The sequence below is a fragment of the Callorhinus ursinus genome, unplaced genomic scaffold (genome assembly GCF_003265705.2).
Source record: "Callorhinus ursinus isolate GAN/ISIS: 27379988/994484 unplaced genomic scaffold, GSC_fseal_2.0 scaffold6, whole genome shotgun sequence".
Taxonomy (NCBI): Eukaryota; Metazoa; Chordata; class Mammalia; order Carnivora; family Otariidae; genus Callorhinus; species Callorhinus ursinus.
The window spans coordinates 43,443,179-43,462,485 of record NW_027397068.1 but is presented as its reverse complement, the minus strand read 5'-3'; positions in this window follow the sequence as shown (position 1 = coordinate 43,462,485).

Below are 19,307 nucleotides of genomic sequence, written 5' to 3'. Positions count from 1 at the left end.
TTGGTAACTTCTTAAATCCGTAAAAGTTAAATGTAAGGAAAAGTTGGCAGAGAGCAACTGATTTTCAAACACGATGAGTTCATCACAGGTCGAACCTCCTCAGTTACCGTGACTGAAAGGCAAATGACCAGGACTGCTTACTGAGGAGTTCACTGCCCATTGAAAACATATGACTCTTAAAACTTTTGTTTATGCATAGAAGTGTGACTTTAAGGATTGGAAAAGTCTATTTTAACAAAAGCTAAACTTTTCTGAAACTTAAGACCACCCTGTGCTGTGACTTTCTCGGTTCCCATAAAATAAACTAGGCTTTATTTTGTCATTACTTAAAAGGAAGACCACCAAAGAAAACCCAAGGTGCGACTCCATGCAGTGACTCAATAAATAGCCCTTTTTGTGGCATCAACATTTAATATTGCCTTCAAAGTAGTGTTCAAAGCTGTTGTAACCACACACATGGGCTACATGGATTGCTCTGGTTCCCTGATGTCCAATTCAGGTATTGACCCCTTGGACATGGTAGAGAAGTCAAGGATTAAAAGTGGAAATGCTGTAAGACTGATTCAACTCGAAGGTGTTGGAAAAGTAGCAGGCTTTGGTATACAATAGCATAGATAGTCAGATCCAGAAATGTATTCAGATAATTTCTGGATGGACTCTTAGCTCCCTCCCTTGGTAGTGTTAGCCTTAGAAAATTCACTTAACATTTATGATCTTTGGTTTCCTCATCTGTAAAGTAGAAATAATAATTCCAACCTCATGGAGTTCCTGTATAGAGTAAATAAAATAATCTATGTAAAGTGTCCTGCACATAGGAAATGTTAGCTTCCTTTCATCCCTATTCCTGGGAACCTATTTTTGCCAAACACTAGTTCAAATAGTCTGGCAAGAGTTAGGTAATGACAAAAAGGAGGAGGAAATGAAGATATGGAAGTCACAAAAATTAGGACTAAAAAACGGGGAGACAAGGTGAGAAAGTAGAGGGCAGTAGAGACAGTAAAATGAATTTGTTGCTGTTCTGCTCAGATTTTTTTTTTCTTTTTATGCTCTAAGCTTTCTGTCATTGCATTACTTGATATCCAGTAACCTTCAAGGGAAAACAACCAGAATATACTTCACCATGTAATCAAAGCACAGTTTACCCAAGAAACCACAGGCTCCAGGTGTTGTGTTTTTATATATATAATATGGTCACCTTCTAGGTTAATAGGCAAAGAAATTCCCATGTGATATGAAAGATTCTAATTACTAGAATGCCTTTATCCTGTTTTAAATTATATGGCATAAAACCAGTCACACTAACTTTCTGGCAAAACACACACACACACACACACACACACACACACACACACAGACTTTTCAACCTTAGTATTATCATTTGTATTATTTCATTTATTCCTTTTTCATAAAGCATTTAACCTTGAAAAGACTTCACTAGTCCATCATCAAGAGCTCATTTTAAGACAATACCAAAAAAAGACAAAACTTCTATTTTAAAGTCAAGTTTTATAATAACTATACTCAGAGGACAACATGCAGTACACAGAAAATTTAAAAAAGAAAGAGAGAGAGGGAGGGAAGGGAGGGAGGGAGGGAGGGAGGAAGGAAGGAAGGAAGGAAGGAAGGAAGGAAGGAAGGAAGGAAGGAAGGAAGGAAGAAAGGAAGGAAGGAAGGAAGGAAGAAAGGAAGAAAGGAAGGAAGGAAGAAAGGAAGGAAGGAAGGAAGGAAGAAAGGAAGAAAGGAAGGAAGGAAGGAAGGAAGGAAGAAAAGAAAAAAAAGAAAAGAAAAGAAAAGCCACTTGAACATGGAATTCTGAAAAGGGATCACTTACTTGGTTTGGGTTACTTTGGACACCAGAATTTTGTCTATAAAGCTGCCCAGTGCAAGCATCCATGTATAATATTTACATGGGCTTTTAAGTAGAAACTTTATGAGAATGACTAAATGATTTATTTATTCATGACTAAACCCATATTCTATGATAAGAGTTATGTTTCTATTTGGCACTTCTATATAAACTAATGATATAATAGCATTCTGATATTTATCTTCAGTTTCTCCACATTAAGGAACTGGTGATAATCCATATCCAGTGGTGGGAAATAGTCTTTGTCCCCTTCAGATCATCTTTCGTATGCCTTGTGTTTTTGTCCAACAGAGTCTGGCCTTTTCTGATACCTCTCCTTTTTGGTTCTGGGCTCCTAGCAGTGTTCACAGACTTGTTAACTTAGTCCTGTTTTTCTTTGCCTCTCAGACAACTGCTCTGAGATTGCATTCTCTCTGAGAGATCAGCATTCTACAGCTCTGCTCCTTATGACCTCTTGGGGATCATTTCTTTGCTTCTCTTTTTAAGATGCAAGACTCTAGCTGGAGAATTTTAAGCCCCTTTTGCTAGGTAAAATAAAATTATGACCTTTCTGGAGTCATAATTGAAAATGGGTCCTTCCATTACTCAACCCCTTGACATTTCATGTGCAATCCATTCTACACAACATTCTTTGACAACAGTGTCAGTCCCTAAAGGCCCAATGTTGTAATGGATGACATATGTAAGATCTTAAGCCCAATATTTTGGTAAATGCCTATAAATTTTATTTTAGGCAGATTTTAATATGACACATTTTTACCATATTCATCAAAAAATATATTTTTGCCTGTGATTCTTTTTGACATATATTTTTAATGGCCTTTAACATTCTATAAGAAGTTTCAAACATGGGCTATTTATATGTAAACCATTTGAGAAATAAGAAAACAAAATGATGGGAAGTGGAAATTATTAAAATAATACATAGGTCAGCTTTGTCCTCAAATTTCATTAAAATGGTTGAAATCACGTCCCAGACCAAATCCATGTGATTTACTTTCTATCAACAGCTTATTCTATCTCTTGAAATATGTATCTGATGAAAGCATGCTTGGAGCCAATTAAGAGCCTCCTTTAGAAACACTTGTTTTATGTATTTACAAAATTAAATCAACAAATATTTGAAAAATGCAACCATAAGAATCAAAAGATGACAAGCAACAAAAAGTAAGAACACATGAATGCTTTTCAAGTAGTCACAAAACATAGAGTGGTTAAAGGTTAAGAAATTTGGGAGAATAACATGGTGACATAATACATGGATGCATTTTATTTTTATTAGCAAATAAGATATCAAGGAATAAATTCAGAATGTTATGGAACTTTTTCTTTGGCTTATTATTTTGAAATAATTTCAAACCTACAAAAATGTTTAAAATTAATTAAAGAACACATCCTTTACCAATGTTTTAATGCTTTACAAAATTTGTTTCATTATTTTCTCTCTGAAAATGTATTTCCTAAGAACAAGAATATTTGCCAATTAACCACAGTGCGCTAATCAAATTCAGTAAGTGTAACATTGATAAAAATACTTTTATCTAATTTGATTTAATCTATAGTCCATATGCCCATTGTTCCAACATACTTTGTAATATTTTTTTCCCCTCAGTCCATTATCCAGTCTAGGATCAAGTTGCATTTAGAAGTCATATCCCTTGAGTCTTTTTTAATCTGGAAAAGTAGCTCTGTCTTTCTTTGTCGTTCATGACGTTGACATTTTTGGAAAAGGTATATATTAGAAACCACAAGGTCATTCTGATACCACCTATTGCAGTCCGGCCTCACAAGGGTCTTCCTTGATATCTCTGTTCCTTATTTGTGTCTCCCTTTCTCCACAGTGAAAACTATGGCTCCTACCATAAACACACTTACCCATTTGATCCTATAATAACAACAGCTTTCAAATTCCTACATTCGTACAACTAGAAAAAAGAAAACTAAAAGAGTTTAAGATAGCGAATCAAAGTACTATACTGGAATGATTTGGATTAGTTCTTTTTATTCCTCCAATGTGGTTATGTCATTTATTTGAAATACAATTACAGTTGACCCTTGAACAACACAGGGTCGGGGGTACCAATCCCCGGTGCAGTTGAAAATCTGCATACAGGGGCACCTGGGTGGCTCAGTTGGTTAAGCGACTGCCTTCGGCTCAGGTCATGACCCTGGAGTCCCGGGATCGAATCCCGCATCGGGCTCCCTGCTCAGCAGGGAGTCTGCTTCTCCCTCTGGCCCTCCTCCCTCTCATGCTCTCTCTCTATCATTCTCTCTCTCTCTCTCTCTCAACAAATAAATAAAAATCTTAAAAAAAAGGAAAAGAAAATCTGCATATAATTTTTGAGTCCCCCAAAGCTTAAGTACTGAATGCTTACTGCTGACCAGAAGCTTTACTGGTAACAGTCTATTAACACATCTTTGTATGTTACATGCATTATATACTGTAATCTTACAATAACGTAAGCTGGAGAAAATGTTATTAAGAAGACCACAGAAAAGGGGCGCCTGGGTGGCTCAGTCGTTAAGCATCTGCCTTCGGCTCAGGTCATGATCCCAGGGTCCTGGGATCGAGCCTCGCATCGGGCTCCTTGCTCGGCGGGGAGCCTGCTTCTCCCTCTCCCACTCCCCCTGCTTGTGTTCCCTCTCTCACTATGTCTCTCTCTGTCAAATAAATAAATAAAATCTTTAAAAAAGAAGAAGAAGAAGAAGACGATCATAGAAAAAATATATTTACAGTACTGTGCTATGTTTATCCAAAAAAGTCCACATATAAGTGGACCTGTGCAGTTCACACCCATGCTGTCAAGGGCCCACTGTACTGGAAATACTGTTTGCAGTCAGTTTGGTGGGGTTGTTCTTCTCTATCTTTGTTGATTTAATTTAATTTTTAAATATGTAGAATATTCATATGCTTTCAAATGCCAACACTGTAGGGTAAAGCCATACTGACACCTGTCTTCCCTCCCACACCCCTTTCACCCTATTCCTTCCTTACAGGTAACCACTTTCGGTGTTTCCTGATTTATCCTTTTATGTTTCTTTTTGAAAAGGTAAAAAGATATGTATTTGTTTCCTTCTACCCCATATTTCTTATATAATAGTCAACTTAATATACAGATTTTTTTCATATTTTGCTTTTTTCACTTAATAATGTATTCTAGAAATCACTCCCTATCAGTTCATAGAGCTCTTCCTCCTCTTTTTTTTTTTTTTTTTAACAGCTGGGTAGTATTCCATTGTGTGCATGCAGTTTTTTCAACCAATCTCCTATACTTAAGCATTTATAATAATTTGCTATGACAAGCAATGCAATAACGAATAACGTGTACATCTGTAGTTGTGTACAGTTGGAAGTGTACCTTCAGAGTAAATTCCTAGAAGCAGGATTTCTGGGCCAAAAGATTAGAGCTTATATAGTTTTGATCAATTCCACTTTATCTGACATCGAGGTCTAACCTTCTGATTTCTTAAGTTCTTTTTATGTACCTGCTATATCTCTTTCCATACGCTTACCTCTAGTGTTTTCAAATCTCTTGTGTATTTGGCATGTCTCCTATAAATGTATAAAGTTGTGTTTTTATCAACCAATTTGAAAATCTCTTCTTTTAATAGATGATTTAGACCCATTCACAATTCACAATAACTAATGTGTTTTGTACTAACTCTATCATATTATGTTATGCTCTAATTACTTGTTTTACTATCATGTATTTCCCATTTTTCTTTCTCCTTGTGGTATGAATCTTTGCTATCTTTAAAATTTATGTTTGGTTTAGGAAGGTTTCTATCTTTGTCCCATACCCAATTTTGGGTTTCAACACCCAATTTTCATAAAAAGTTAATTGCTATAAAAAATAATTTGATTTAAGTAAAAATGTTTCCAAATACTAACACTTTTATCATACATTACAAACTCAGTTTTAACGGGGCTTGGGAGTGTAGACCACTGTCGCAGAATATCTCAGCTGAGAAAGAATGAGGCTCAAGACTTGCCCAGAAGATTTAAACCATGACACACATGGACCAAATTCTTCTTGATTCTACTGAGCTCAGTTTGCAAATAAATGATCCTGAAAGACAAGGGTTCAGGACACTTCGCATAACCTGTTTGTATAGGTAGGATTATGATGGCTACACCTCCTCATCCCAGCCCCTTCTTTGCTCCAACACTGTTATTTTGATACAGCTAAAAGTTCAACTCCCCAGCTCAGCTCCAGTCCCTCCTAATGAGGGAAGCGTAACACTATCCAGGCGTCTCCCAGCACGGTGATCCAAATGTCGTTGCTCCACACAGTCTGATTTATATCAGCTTGGTTAAAAATCACCCACATGTTGGAAACCCCCTGTGGAGAGGTGTGTACTGGCCCCAGGCCATAGCTGGCTTCTTCTTATTTTCTTCTCTCTGCCCGGGAAATCTGTAGTTGGAGGGACCTGCTGTGTATTTGTGAAATTATCCTCATCGGGACTCAGAGAAGAACTTTGGCCTCCTTGAAATAATTTACACCTAATTTAGTTAAAGGAGCATAAATGATGGGCCTGCTCTCTACCATCAATAAGAAGCATCACTTGCAAGATTTTTCATGCAAGGTTTGAGCACATGCCACAAACGCTTTCTATCTTCTGGGGCTAGAAAGTCTCTCAGAGTAAGAGATTATTTTTGACAATACGGTTCTAAATCCTTGGGAGAAAAAAAAAAAATGTCAGGGCAGATGGCCTGGGGCCAGTCAGGAAACCCTTAATCACCCAGAAAAACAAGGAACGAGAGAGGTCATTATTCTTAGTGGGCCAGACTGTAAAACAATGTTTTTAAGTCTTCAGATTTATAGCAAAGCACCTTGAAATATCTCAGGCAATTATGAAGAAAAAGACTGCTCCAAAAGGCATTATGCAAAATTTTCTTGCTCATTTTCCTTAAACAAACAAAACTGCCTAAACATCTTCTAACCTCACTCCAGAACTTTCCCTATTTTATCTATCACTGAATTTTTTCACCATGCTAGATTTAGCATGATGACTAAATTAACCTAAACACCATCACAATTTAATGGAAGGAGAAATTAATTGGGGACAAAATGCACACACTTATTGCTCTTCAAGCATATAATCCGGATGTAATATCTTCCACCTGCGAAAAGACTACAAGAGATTGACTAGACGGCCTTCAGGTGGGCGGGCTATACTAGACCGGCAGTCATAAATCCTGAAATGAAAGGCAGGAGTAGAGATTTAAATGAAAATGAAATTAATAGTTGTTGAGCCCTGCCATATGCCAAGCTTTCTTCCAAACCCTTTCATTATAATCATTATATAATATACACATTAAATAATTTAATACTTACAACAAACTGCAAAACAAAAGCTTATTATCAATGTTTTTATAAATAAAGAAATTGTGACACCCATTGATTAAGAGACTCGCCAACTCACACGGCTGGCATTGGCAAAGTTAAAACTCGTTCCCAAAGTCCATGCTTGTCCTAGGGCTCCAAGCTAGCAATGGGCAGGCCCATGTGGAAACAGGGCCTAAAACGTGATATAACAAAATGCGTAATAACAGTTTCCCGTATCAAAAATTAATAATAGCAATTATCCCCATGTCACTCTTATTTCCAGTACATGTTCACCAACACACTCATAACACTGTTTTATCTGTACGTGTAAAGGAGGGAGAGTGAAAAGAAGAAAAATCCATAATCTTGAACTGTCATCCTACACTATCATGGATCTATCTCAGACTATAAAGAAATTATGATCAGGCGTAAAAAGTCATTGTAGAAGAACAGTTCCCTTTTAGAAATAGGATGAAGCCAGGAAAAATTGTTGCAATTTCTACACATAGTTGACTAGTATTGCAATGAAAATAAAATTTGATTCTGTTTGAGGTGATATTAACATGCCATTTAGAACAATTCTAGAACACAAAAGGAAGAAAATCTGCACCTTATTTTTATTTCCACCTAGAAGATAAAAAGGAAAAGATAGATTTATAAAATCTATCCATATGCTTTTATAAAAAGCAAACCACACACAAAGAATAGTCCTACAGTAAAGAATTGATACCTAAAATAAGAACTGGATATAAGCTTTTTCCATCTAGCATAAAAATAGAGAATCCAAATTCATAAGATCTTAAAATGCTTAAAACAACAAGAAAAGTGGCTACTAGCTGTTAAATTAGTTATTAAATTAGCTGTTAAAAACAAAAGCCTTAGGAGCGCACCGAAGCACAGATGTTAAGAAGCTCCGACGTTGAGTAGAAACATGGTAAGAAGGGCGCCTGGGTGGCTCAGCTGGTTAAACCGCTGCCTTCAGCTCAGGCCATGGTCCCAGGGTCCTGGGATCGAGCCCCACGTCGGGCTCCCTGCTCATGCAGGAAGCCTGCTTCTCCCTCTGCCTGCTGCTCCCCCTGCTTGTGCTCTCTCCCTCTCTCTCTCTCTCGCTCTCTCTGTGTGTCAAATAAATAAATAAAATCTTTAAAAAAAAAAAAAAGAAACGTGGTAAGAAAAGATTCGGGTCATAAGTCAACAGTTTATCTGTCACATTCTAAGTGGTCCAAATAGTATTTCTGATTTTGGAATTTCTTAGGGCTCTTTTCGTATGAAAGGCAACATACTTTCTTGAAGAAATAATATGCACTTAGAAGTCAGGCAAACTATGTTTTAGTCTAATTGGGTCACCTAAGTAGGTCACTTAACCTACCTGGGCCACAGTTTCTTCATCCACAAAATATAAAGAAATGCTAACTAACTTATTATTTATATTAGATTATTATAATTATTATTAAATAAAAATTAGATTTGAGATCATCTAAGATCATTTTCAAGGGTAAAATTCTGATTTTGAGCTATATTATGTCAATAAAGATTTTCTTTTTTTAAGGGTGGCTTATAGTCCTGAGTTCCTTAAATTCTTCTCCCTGAAAGGAAATCAGGCTAAGGGTTTATGGGAACATGGATGGGAGATCACATTCAGAGACAACTCCAACAAATTATAGACATATGTTCCTTTTGACCTTAATATTTACTAAGTTATGTCCTGCTGATATGACTTTAAAAAGAATGATATATAATGTTTCTAGAACATAACTTTTTTTCACAACTAGCATACAAAGGTGAATATTATTGATGCTAAGATCAAGTTTCCTGGCTCTCAGCAAGTATCGTTCCATTTATGTTAATTAACTACTGGAAACCTGGTAAATGTTTGTCCAAATGAGTAAGTAGCTGCTGGTAAAAAGAAATAGAAGATTAAATGCATTAGGTAAAGTTACACATAAAAGTTGAAAACTATAAATTATAAAACTATAATGTGATATGGTAGTCAAGATTACATGAGGAATTTAAATATAAAGCTTATACATTTTTAGAAGAAATGCACACCAATCAATATGAAAAAGTGTGCCTAGGGATAAAATAGTGAAGATCTTTTTATGGAAACAATAAAGATAGAAATGAGAACCTAAATTATGTTAAAAGAATTAAGACCACATGTCTATGAATCAATAAATCAATAGGGGCTAAATTCATATTTTAGAGGAAAATCCTCTCATTTTTGGATCACAGAGTAAATCCCTACTAAACATTATTTACAATAAATACATATTTTTAAAAGTTGACTCAGAAAGGTTGATAAAAAGTCATATATACAACATAAAGATGCACACAAATGGAATGGTATGGTAACCAGAATTCCAAGGTATCTCCCAAGATTTCCTGCTCCCTGATGTGCATACCCTTAGAATGGGAATATGATGGATTTTACTCTCATGATTAAATAATGTTATATGACATGGTCCTAAGGAGGGAAATTATCTAGCTGGGCCTAAAATAATTACATGAGCCCTTTCAAAGCAGAGAGTTTTCTCCAGCTGGTGGAAGAAGAGAAAGTCAGACATCTAAAGCACGGGAAAGATTTAATGTACCATTTCTGGCTTGAAAATGAAGGGGGCCACTTGGCAGCCTCTAGAAGCTACAAGCAGCCCACAGCTGACACCTCAAAAGGAGAAAGGACCTCCATCTTAGACACACAAGGAACAGAATCATGCCAACAAGAATAAAGTTGGAAGCAGCTTCTTCTCCAGAGCCTCCAGACAAGAACTGAGTCTTATATCTTGATTTCAGCCTTAAGAACCCAGCAACACTGTTCACATTACTGACATACAGAATGGTGAGTTAATAAATGGGTGGCGTTTTAAACCTCTAAGCTTGTGATAATCATTATGCAGCAACAGAAAACTGATACACAGAGAAAGGTATTTTAAGATCTATTTAAGATTGAGGGGCAGCTGGGTGGCTCAGTCAGTTAAGCATCTGCCTTTGGCTCAGGTCATGATCCCAGGGACCTGCCCCACGTCGGGCTCCCTGCTTGGTGGGGAGCCTGCTTCTCCCTCTCCCTCTGCTGCTCCCCCTGCTTGTGCTCATTCTCTCTCTCTTTCTCTCTCTGTGTCAAATAAATAAATAAAATTTTTTTTAAAAAGATCTATTTAAAGACATCATCTTATTACAGAAATGATGCAATTCACAATGAATATATAAAGCAAGTATGAACAGATAACCACAAAATAACCTGGGCTCAACACTCACAGTGAGAAAACTATAGTAAATACAAAGATAAATATTTATAAACACATTAGTAGAGGTAACTGTAATTCACTTATTTCAGTCCATATTAGATCAAGTCAACAAAAATTAAGTAAAGATAATAGGACACCTGATAACATAATTAGTGGAATAGTTCTAATTTGAATTCAGGGTGCCTAGGTGGCTCAGTCGAATAAACATCTGACTCTTGGTTTTGGCTCAGGTTGTGATCTCAGGGTCATGAGATTGAGCCCCCACTCAGGCTCCGCACTCAGCGCAGAGTCTGCTTGAGATTCCTCTCTCCCTTTCCCTCTGCCCCTCCACTCATGCTCTCTCCTGTGCATATGCTCGCTCTGTCTCTCAGATAAATAAATAAACTTCAAAAAAATAAATATTTAAATTCAATTTCCCAAAAAAAGTCAATATGATTTGCTTTTAAGTGATAGTGAATGTGGCTTCATTTTAATTTCTAGTTTTAATGATTTGTTACCAGAAAATTTTATCTGAGGCTGAACGATATATGGCCAATTTTTTATCACAGTTCAAGAACATTATTCCCATTGTAAGTGTACAAATGTTAATTAAAGTCAACAGTAGAGATAATCTACAGAGAATAGAAAATGAGAAAAGAATCTAAGAGGCCCATGAGGAGTCTCAGCATTTGAACAGAGGAAGAAATGAGTGGCTGAGAAGGAATTTCCAGAGAGATATATACCAAAGAGACAGAGATTGGCAAATAAACAGCTACATACCTAGCTAGCAAGATAAGTAGATTAGTAGCTAGAGGTAATATTACTACAAATTCTCCTTAGATAAGGCAATATTTTTAGGAGGTCTTTAAAAATAGTATTACAGAGTTTTCTATAATATTTTGCTCTTGTTTCATGTGTTAAGTTTCTATAATTTTTTTCATTTAGGATGTCTCGGTTTCATAGACATAAGAGTAAATGAGGACTGAGTAATCGAATTAAGATTATTTTAACAGTGAAAATTAGAAAAATATCTTCCATGAAGCCAAAATTGGGAAGAAATTTAGGAAAATATTTTCAATTATAAGGATTTAGGCATAAGCCCTAGATTTTAGTGATAAATTTAGCCAATAAAAATATCATAGGGGGAAAATACTACTATTATGCAATGATAAGCATGGTAAAGTGACTCTATCTTCATAAGATTAATTACATGTTGAGGACAAGATTCATCACTCTCTTTTATTTTTTGTTTTGTTTTTTTTTCATCATTCTCTTTGATTAAGGATTTCCATAGCAGAAGCCAAAATTTTGTAACTCATATAAACAAGGCCACATAACAGACATCCAATAATTATATATTGACACATATACAGGTGTGCATGGGTGTATATAAATGTAAATGTGAACAGATAAAAAAACTGAATTACAAATTCAGTAAGCAGGAAAAGAAGTGTTTATATAAAATGAGATTCAATGTAATGTTCTGAAAGTCAACAGATATAGGACTGACACTTGGCTTCCACAATCACTAACAGTATTAGTTAGGGTTTTCCAGAGAAACAGAACCAATAGGATGTGTGTATATACATAGAAAGAGACTTAGGGAGTTGGCTCATGTGATTGTGGAGGCTTGATGAGTCCAAAATCTGGTGGGGAAGGCCTATAGGCCAGAGATTCAGGGAAGAGTTAACAATTAGAGTACAAAGGCAATCTGCTCTTAAACCATGAAGAGCCAATGTTGCAGATGGAGTCCAAAAGCAGTCTTACCAGCAAAACTCCCTCTTGGTTGGAGGGTTTTTTTTGTCAGTATTTTGTTCTATTCAGGTCTTCCACTGATTGGATGAGGCACCCATATTATAGAGGACAGTCTGCTTTACTCAGAATCCCCCAATTTAAATGGAAATCCCATCCAAAAACAACTTCACAGAAACATCTAGAATAATGTTTAACCAAATATCTGGACATCTTGGCCCAGGCAAGTTGATGCAATAAATTAACCATCATATTAGCTGTACAAGCTTAAGCAAATAAATAGCCCTCTCTGAACCTCTGTCTGTGTAACATTAGGTTAATAATATTTACCTCTTTGAGTTGTAAGATTATGTACATATAGTTAGCATAAAGTAGGCAATTAACAAATATTAGTGTTCATCTACATATTATATGTGTCCAACATCCCACAATTGTAATGAAATAAATGAATAAAACTAAAAATGGAACAAAAAAGGTGTTTTGAATATGTAAACTCACAGAGTTGATAAAGCCCAACACAGTAGAGAATATTTTATTCTTGTTTACTCTCTGTGCTTACAGAGGACTATATTTTGATTTGAGGCTCCATCTGGTGAGATGTCCCAAACCACACCTAGGTATGTGTTAATGATCACTGATATGCCCTTTGCCATTCGGCAGCAATCATCTGCTGTCAAATTCTTGTGACATGTAAAACCAGCAGAGCTTCAGTATTTTAAAAAAATGTTTCAGTATATTGCCCAACCAAAAACAAAGAAATATTAATGACCTTTCACTGGGAAGATTAAAACAGAATTTTTTAAGGAGGCTGAATGTAGCCAGTTAAAATAGAAGTTGTTCATAATCCCTGACCTTTGCTCCAAATTTTACCAAAGCCTCTTTCTGAGGTTTGAGGAAGTTCAGCATTTTCCCCCAATTATTCTTCATTTTTTGTCTCTCTGTGGTTTTGTGTTCAAACATACCCAAACATACCCAAACATACCCAAATGCCCCAGATGAGGCTGTTCTCATAAGGTGTCCAGCCCAGTTTTCCAGACTTAAGAAGTTCAGATAGTTCAGATAAGGTTTGGGATCAGTAGCCAAGCACTTGGATACCACTAAATTGAACCTTCTAATTTTGCCAGATATTAACTCCTATAACTAGAGATAAATACTACCCCTAATAAGGTCTCCATGTCTTAGACACATCTGGATCTCACACAATGTTAAGATGTTACACACTTGACATTTTACATGTTTTTGTGGAGATTTTTAGTTTGTAATATTTTAATAAATTACAATCAACAGAGGAAATAAAGAGGGATTTGCTGAGCCATTTATATTTTTGCCAATTACAAATATTATTTTATACTTAAAGATGTATAAGTTTTAGGCTTAGAAATGGGGATCACCTAATTCTATGGCAGATGGGGCATATGGTACATAACTAGGATTCGCTATTTTCCCCCCAACATAACCAGCATGAATAATAGATAAATATTTCAGAAACTAGATAGAAAACAAGTGCAGCAAATTCATTTTTATTAAAAAAAAAACAACAGGGATAATGGCTCAAAATGACTACACAACTCTCCTCTCCTACTGGAGAGCCCAATAAAATGATAGTAAAGAATAAACCTTTGGCAGTGAAGAGAACAGAAAAGAGATAATAGCAGGTAGGAGACTGTAAGAAATCTATGCAAATCAGAAATAAGATGTAAGGGTGTTGATATGGTTAAAGAAGAGCAAGAAAGGGCAGTCCAGAATGTACAAGAGGAAATTATATTAGGAAGAAAGCCGACCTTCCACACAAATACAAAATGGTTGGAGGTATAGGATCAGCTAAGCCAGTGGTAAGAGTGAGAAGGAAGGCCAAAAATAGGGGCCATGTGAGTGTTGTGATCGGTAGCAATCGCTGATTACATTATTGATGACCTCATTTCCTTTCAATGCCTAACACATCCTGGATCATTCCTGTGGACGTCCTTCCTCCAACTAGAGTGTCTTATTCAACATTCAACATCTAGGTATGGTTCTCCACCTGTGAGGAAAATCTCTGCCCCTAGTGTGGGAGAAAGAAAAGGAAATGCAGTAGACCAAAATCAAGGCAGGAATCACAAAAAGTAAATCATCTAGAGGAACATTTCATAGCTCAAGAGTTGAGTAGCATTATCAGATGACTGAAGAAGAGAAATAGTCCTGCTTCTGCTAACATCACTCTAACATTTTTTGTAACTTATGAAGGTTCCCTGAGAAACCTACTGGCTCTTGTTCTGAATGACCTAGAGCAGTGTGACACAGTGAAAGACATAGGAGATAAGTTCTTGTGCTGAAGAAGTCAATTAACTAATTATACTCCTTCAGACATCTCTAGGCCTGAGTGTCCTCATCTTTGAAATGGGGGAGGGGGATTGGTAGGTGAATTATGTCTCTAAGAAGTATACAGTTTTAATAATCAATTGTCCTGAGAATGATGAAAAACTAACATGTTTTTAAAATGAAGAGAAAAAATTATTAGAAACTTAAGGCTATTGAGCTATGAATGGTTATTGAGCCTGATTGTAAGACTCTTTCAGAAATCTGGCTCAAAAATCTGGCAAGACTAAAAGAAGGCTTAGGGGGAAAAAAATTCCACAGAGGCATAAATAACCAAAGAACTTAAATATAATATTTATTAAGTACCTAGCATATATATGTATTTTGTTAAGGCTGGGAATACAAAAGCAAGGTATATTCCCTACATTCCTGGTGCATACCAATAAATGTAAAAAAAAAAAAAACCCACAAATGATATGTGATCAGAACTGTAATAAGTTAGTGTGGGATGCTATGAAGCATATAGGAAGGGTATCTAATCCAGGTGTAAATTGTCAGGAGAGTCTTCCCAGAGAAAATTTTGTAGAAGGTGAGACAATAGGGGTTAGCTAATCAAATAGTAGAAAAAGTTAAGACTGATTAAACAATTTCTTGCATGTTATCTCTGTATGACAACCATCAAATGAATAGGTAGACATTTTAATGGCCCATTCCATGGATTTAAGTCAAAACAAACTTACTAAAAAGCAACCCACGTTTACTTCGTCTTTACTACAGAGAAGTGTTATCCTGTGGCAATTCAAAACTGCCTACTGTGTGCTATAGACTGAAAGTTTGTTTCCCCACAAAATTCATATGTTGAAACCTAATCCACAATGTGAAGTTATTTGGAGGTGAGTCTTTGGGAGGTGATTAGGTCATGAGGGTAGAGACCTCATGAACGGGATCAATGCCCTTATAAGAGAGACCACAGAGGGGTGCCTGGGTGGCTCAGTCGATTAAGCATCTGCCTTTGGCTCAGGTCATGATCTCAGGGTCCTGGAATGGAGCCCCGCATCAGGATCCCTGCTCAGCAGGGAGTCTGTTTCTCCCTCTGCCCCTCCCCCCCACCACTCATGTTTTCTCTTTCTCTCTCTCTCTCATGCCCTGCTCTCTCTCTTTCTCTCAAATAAATAGGGGCACCTGGGGTGGCTCAGTCGGTTAAGTGTCTGCCTTCAGCTCAGGTCATGATCTCAGAGTCCTGGGATTGAGCCCCACATCAGGCTCACTGTTCAGCAGGGAGTCTGTCTCCCTCTCTCTCTGCCGCTCCCCTGGCTTGTGCTCTCTCACTCATTCTCTCTTTCTCTCTCACAAATAAATAAATAAAATATTTTAAAAATAAATAAATAAATAAATAAATAAATAAATAAATAAACAATCCTAAAAAGAGAGAGACCCCAGAGAGCTCCCTTGCCCTGTCTACCACGTGCATATATAGTAAGAAAAGGGACATCTGTGAGCCAGGAAGTGAGGTTTCAGCAGACATGGGGTCTGCTAGCCTTGATCTTCCCAGCCTTCAGAACTATATGAAACATATTTCTATTTCTCATAAGCCACTTAGTCTGTAATGCTTTGTTATAGCAGCTCATACTGCCTAAGGCACACAGTAATATTCTGGAGAGTAAATCTTTCAAGGGAGGAAGATAATGATAAGGTGGAGAGGTGAAAGGGCAGAGAGAAAAATGTCAGAAATCAAATTCTTTTTGCTCTGTTAAAAATCAGATGAGAGGGGTTTTCAATAAGACAAAATATTTCATTATAAGAAATAGCAATACCTAAACAGATCTGTTGAAGAAAAGACAAACTAAATTAAAAAGGCCAAAATCTGAAAGCCAGGATTGCATTCTGTCAAGATATATACAAATAAACCTTGACATTTATAAAGCAAAAATTAGTGGAATTAAAGGAAGACCAATATAAAAATACTTAAGCCTTGCAAAAAATCTCTTCAAAGAGATCAGAGACCACACTTGATCTCTGCCACAGCAAGAGGCTTTGAAGGTAGAAGAACATCAGTCAGAAAAGAGTGCAAAAGCTGCAAAAGGTTTGCGCAGGGGGTTATTAAATAAAAGAGAGAAATAGATGAAACAAGAAACACTGGCTAAGGCTTAAAGATATCTTTAACGGCCATGGAAGAATTCTCATAGACCTATCAAAAAGCATTGACAAAAGAAAGATCAAAGGGGTAAAACATACTAGAAAACTCAAGAGTTAATTCAATGCATGGGGGAAAAATTAATACTGAGTTTAGGAGAAATGCATACACAATATTTCTGGAAATCTTTTCAGTTCTTTGATGGTAAGAGAGGAATTGTCAATAAATGAACATAGGCAATATGTGAAAAAACCACATTTTATAAATAAAATATTTTATAAGATAAATGGAGTAATAAATCTGAAAACATTTGGCACTGTATTAAGTATAACACAGATGTAGAACATTGTCATTAGAACACAGGCTGTTTGATTCTTAGGTATTTATAATCTCTAAGTAAAAACTTATCATGTGCTTTGTGACAGTGGATGGTGGATAGAAATGAAAAAGAAGAAAAGAAAAAAGAATTGTAGCTTGTAAACCTCAGCACAATGATCAATTATCAAATTACAGCCAAACAACACAGCACATCTGCAATCATTCAGAAAGCCAAGCTTTATCAGATTGATAACTGTAAGATACTGCCCCTGGAGGTAAGACACTTACTTGTTTATTAAAATAAACATTCCTTTCAGTATCTTTTTTTGGGGAGGGGGGTAGCATAAAATCATCTTCAAGTTAAAGTCTAACCAAAAGACACTTTCCTAGGTAAAGCATAGTCATGGTATCTTTGTCTTCCTTCCCCTTTGTCTTTCCTCCCCCTTTTTTCCTAGCCTCTCCATATCAGACTATTTCCTTCCTATCCAGGAATAAAGACAGAAAGAGGGGGAGGGGGAGTCATACCATTTGATTCATTCAATTCTATCTATTAAGTTAGTAATTATGCCAAGCACTAATCTTGGTGCAGGAGAAAGCAGTGAACAAGAAAGGCAAGTCCCCTTTGTAATATATCACACACCTTTGAGGGAGAAATAATAAAGGAAGATGGAAAGGTAGGTAGGCAGATAGATAGATATAAATGAGAAGGATATTAGAGATAAATGCTATGCAAAGAAAATAACCAGGTGACAATTTGAAATAGGGCAGTCAGGGAGAGTCTGTGAAGAAGGGCCAAATCTAATGGGTAAGAAGGAGCCAGGGTAATTAGGAAGAAATCAATTCAGGTAGAAAGAAAAGAGTTCCTTTAGTTTTTGTTTATCCTGGAAGCTTTTAATCTCTCCTATTTTCAATGACAGCCTGGCTGGATATAGTATTCTTGGCTGCATGTTTTTCTCATTTAGTGCTCTGAATATATCATGCCAGTCCTTTCTGGCCTGCCAGGTCTCTGTGGATAGGTCTGTTCCAATCTAATGTTTCTACCATTGTAGGTTTTAGACCTCTTGTCCCAAGCTGCTTTCAGGATTTTTCTCTTTGTCTCTGAGACTTGTAAATTTTATTATTAGATGTCAGGGTGTTGACCTATTTTTATTGATTTTGAGGGGGGGGTCTCTCTGCCTCCTGGATTTTGATGCCTGTTTCCTTCCTCAAATTAGGGAAGTTCTCTGCTATAATTTGCTCCAATATACCTTCTGCCCCTCTCTCTCTTTCTTCTTCTTCTGGGATCCCAATTATTCTAATATTATTTCATCTTATGGTATAACTTATCTCCCGAATTCTGCCCTCATGATCCAGTAGTTGTTTATCTCTCTTTTTCTCAGCTTCTTTATTCTCCATCATTTGGTCTTCTATATCACTAATTCTCTCTTCTGCCTCATTTATCCTAGCAGTTAGAACCTCCATTTTTTATTGCACCTCATTAATAGCCTTTTTGATTTTGACTTGGTTAGATTTTAGTTCTTTTATTTCTCCAGAAAAGGTTTCTCTAGTATCTCCCATGCTTTTTTCAAGCCCAACTAGTATCTTTATAATCATCATTCTGAACTCTAGTTCTGACATCTTACTAACGTCCATACTGATTAGGTCCCTGGCAGTAGGTACTGCCTCTTGTTCTTTTTTTTTTTTTTTTTTGAGGTGAGTTTTTCTGTCTTGTCATTTTGTCCAGAGGAGAACAGATGAATGAGCGAACAAAATGCTAACAGGGTAACATGACCCCAGAAAAAATAGATGCTAAACAAATCAGAAGAGACCTGAAACCGGGGGAAAAGAAAGGGAAAGAAAGAAAAAAGAATATGATCAAATATGATTAGGCTGGTGAATAGATCAGTGCCACACATTAGATTTTGGGTGTATTTTGGTCTGTTAGAAGAAACTGCCTCCAAAAATTTTAAAGAAAAAAAACCTTATATATGTACAAAAATAAGGGTAAATATGATGGAGGGATGGAATATGACTGTAAAGATGAGAATTATAAAAGATTTTATAAAAGGAATTGATAAGAAGTTGGTTGAAAAAAGAAAGAAGAGAAATTAAAAAAAAAAAGGGAGAGAATGTGATCAGGCAGGAGACTAGAACAAAGCCATACACTAGAGATTTAAGTATATTTTGGTCTGTTAGAAGAAACTGTATCCCAAAATTTTAAAGAGAGAACAATTTATGTATATACCAAAAATAAGGTTAACTACAATGAAGGGATAGACTATGACTCTAAAAATGAAAAATAAAAACGATTTTTTAAAAAGGGATTGATAAGGTGTTGGTTGAAAAAGGGAAAAAGAAAAATTCAAAAAAATAGAAAAAGAAAATTTAAAAAATTAACTTTGAAAGACTAA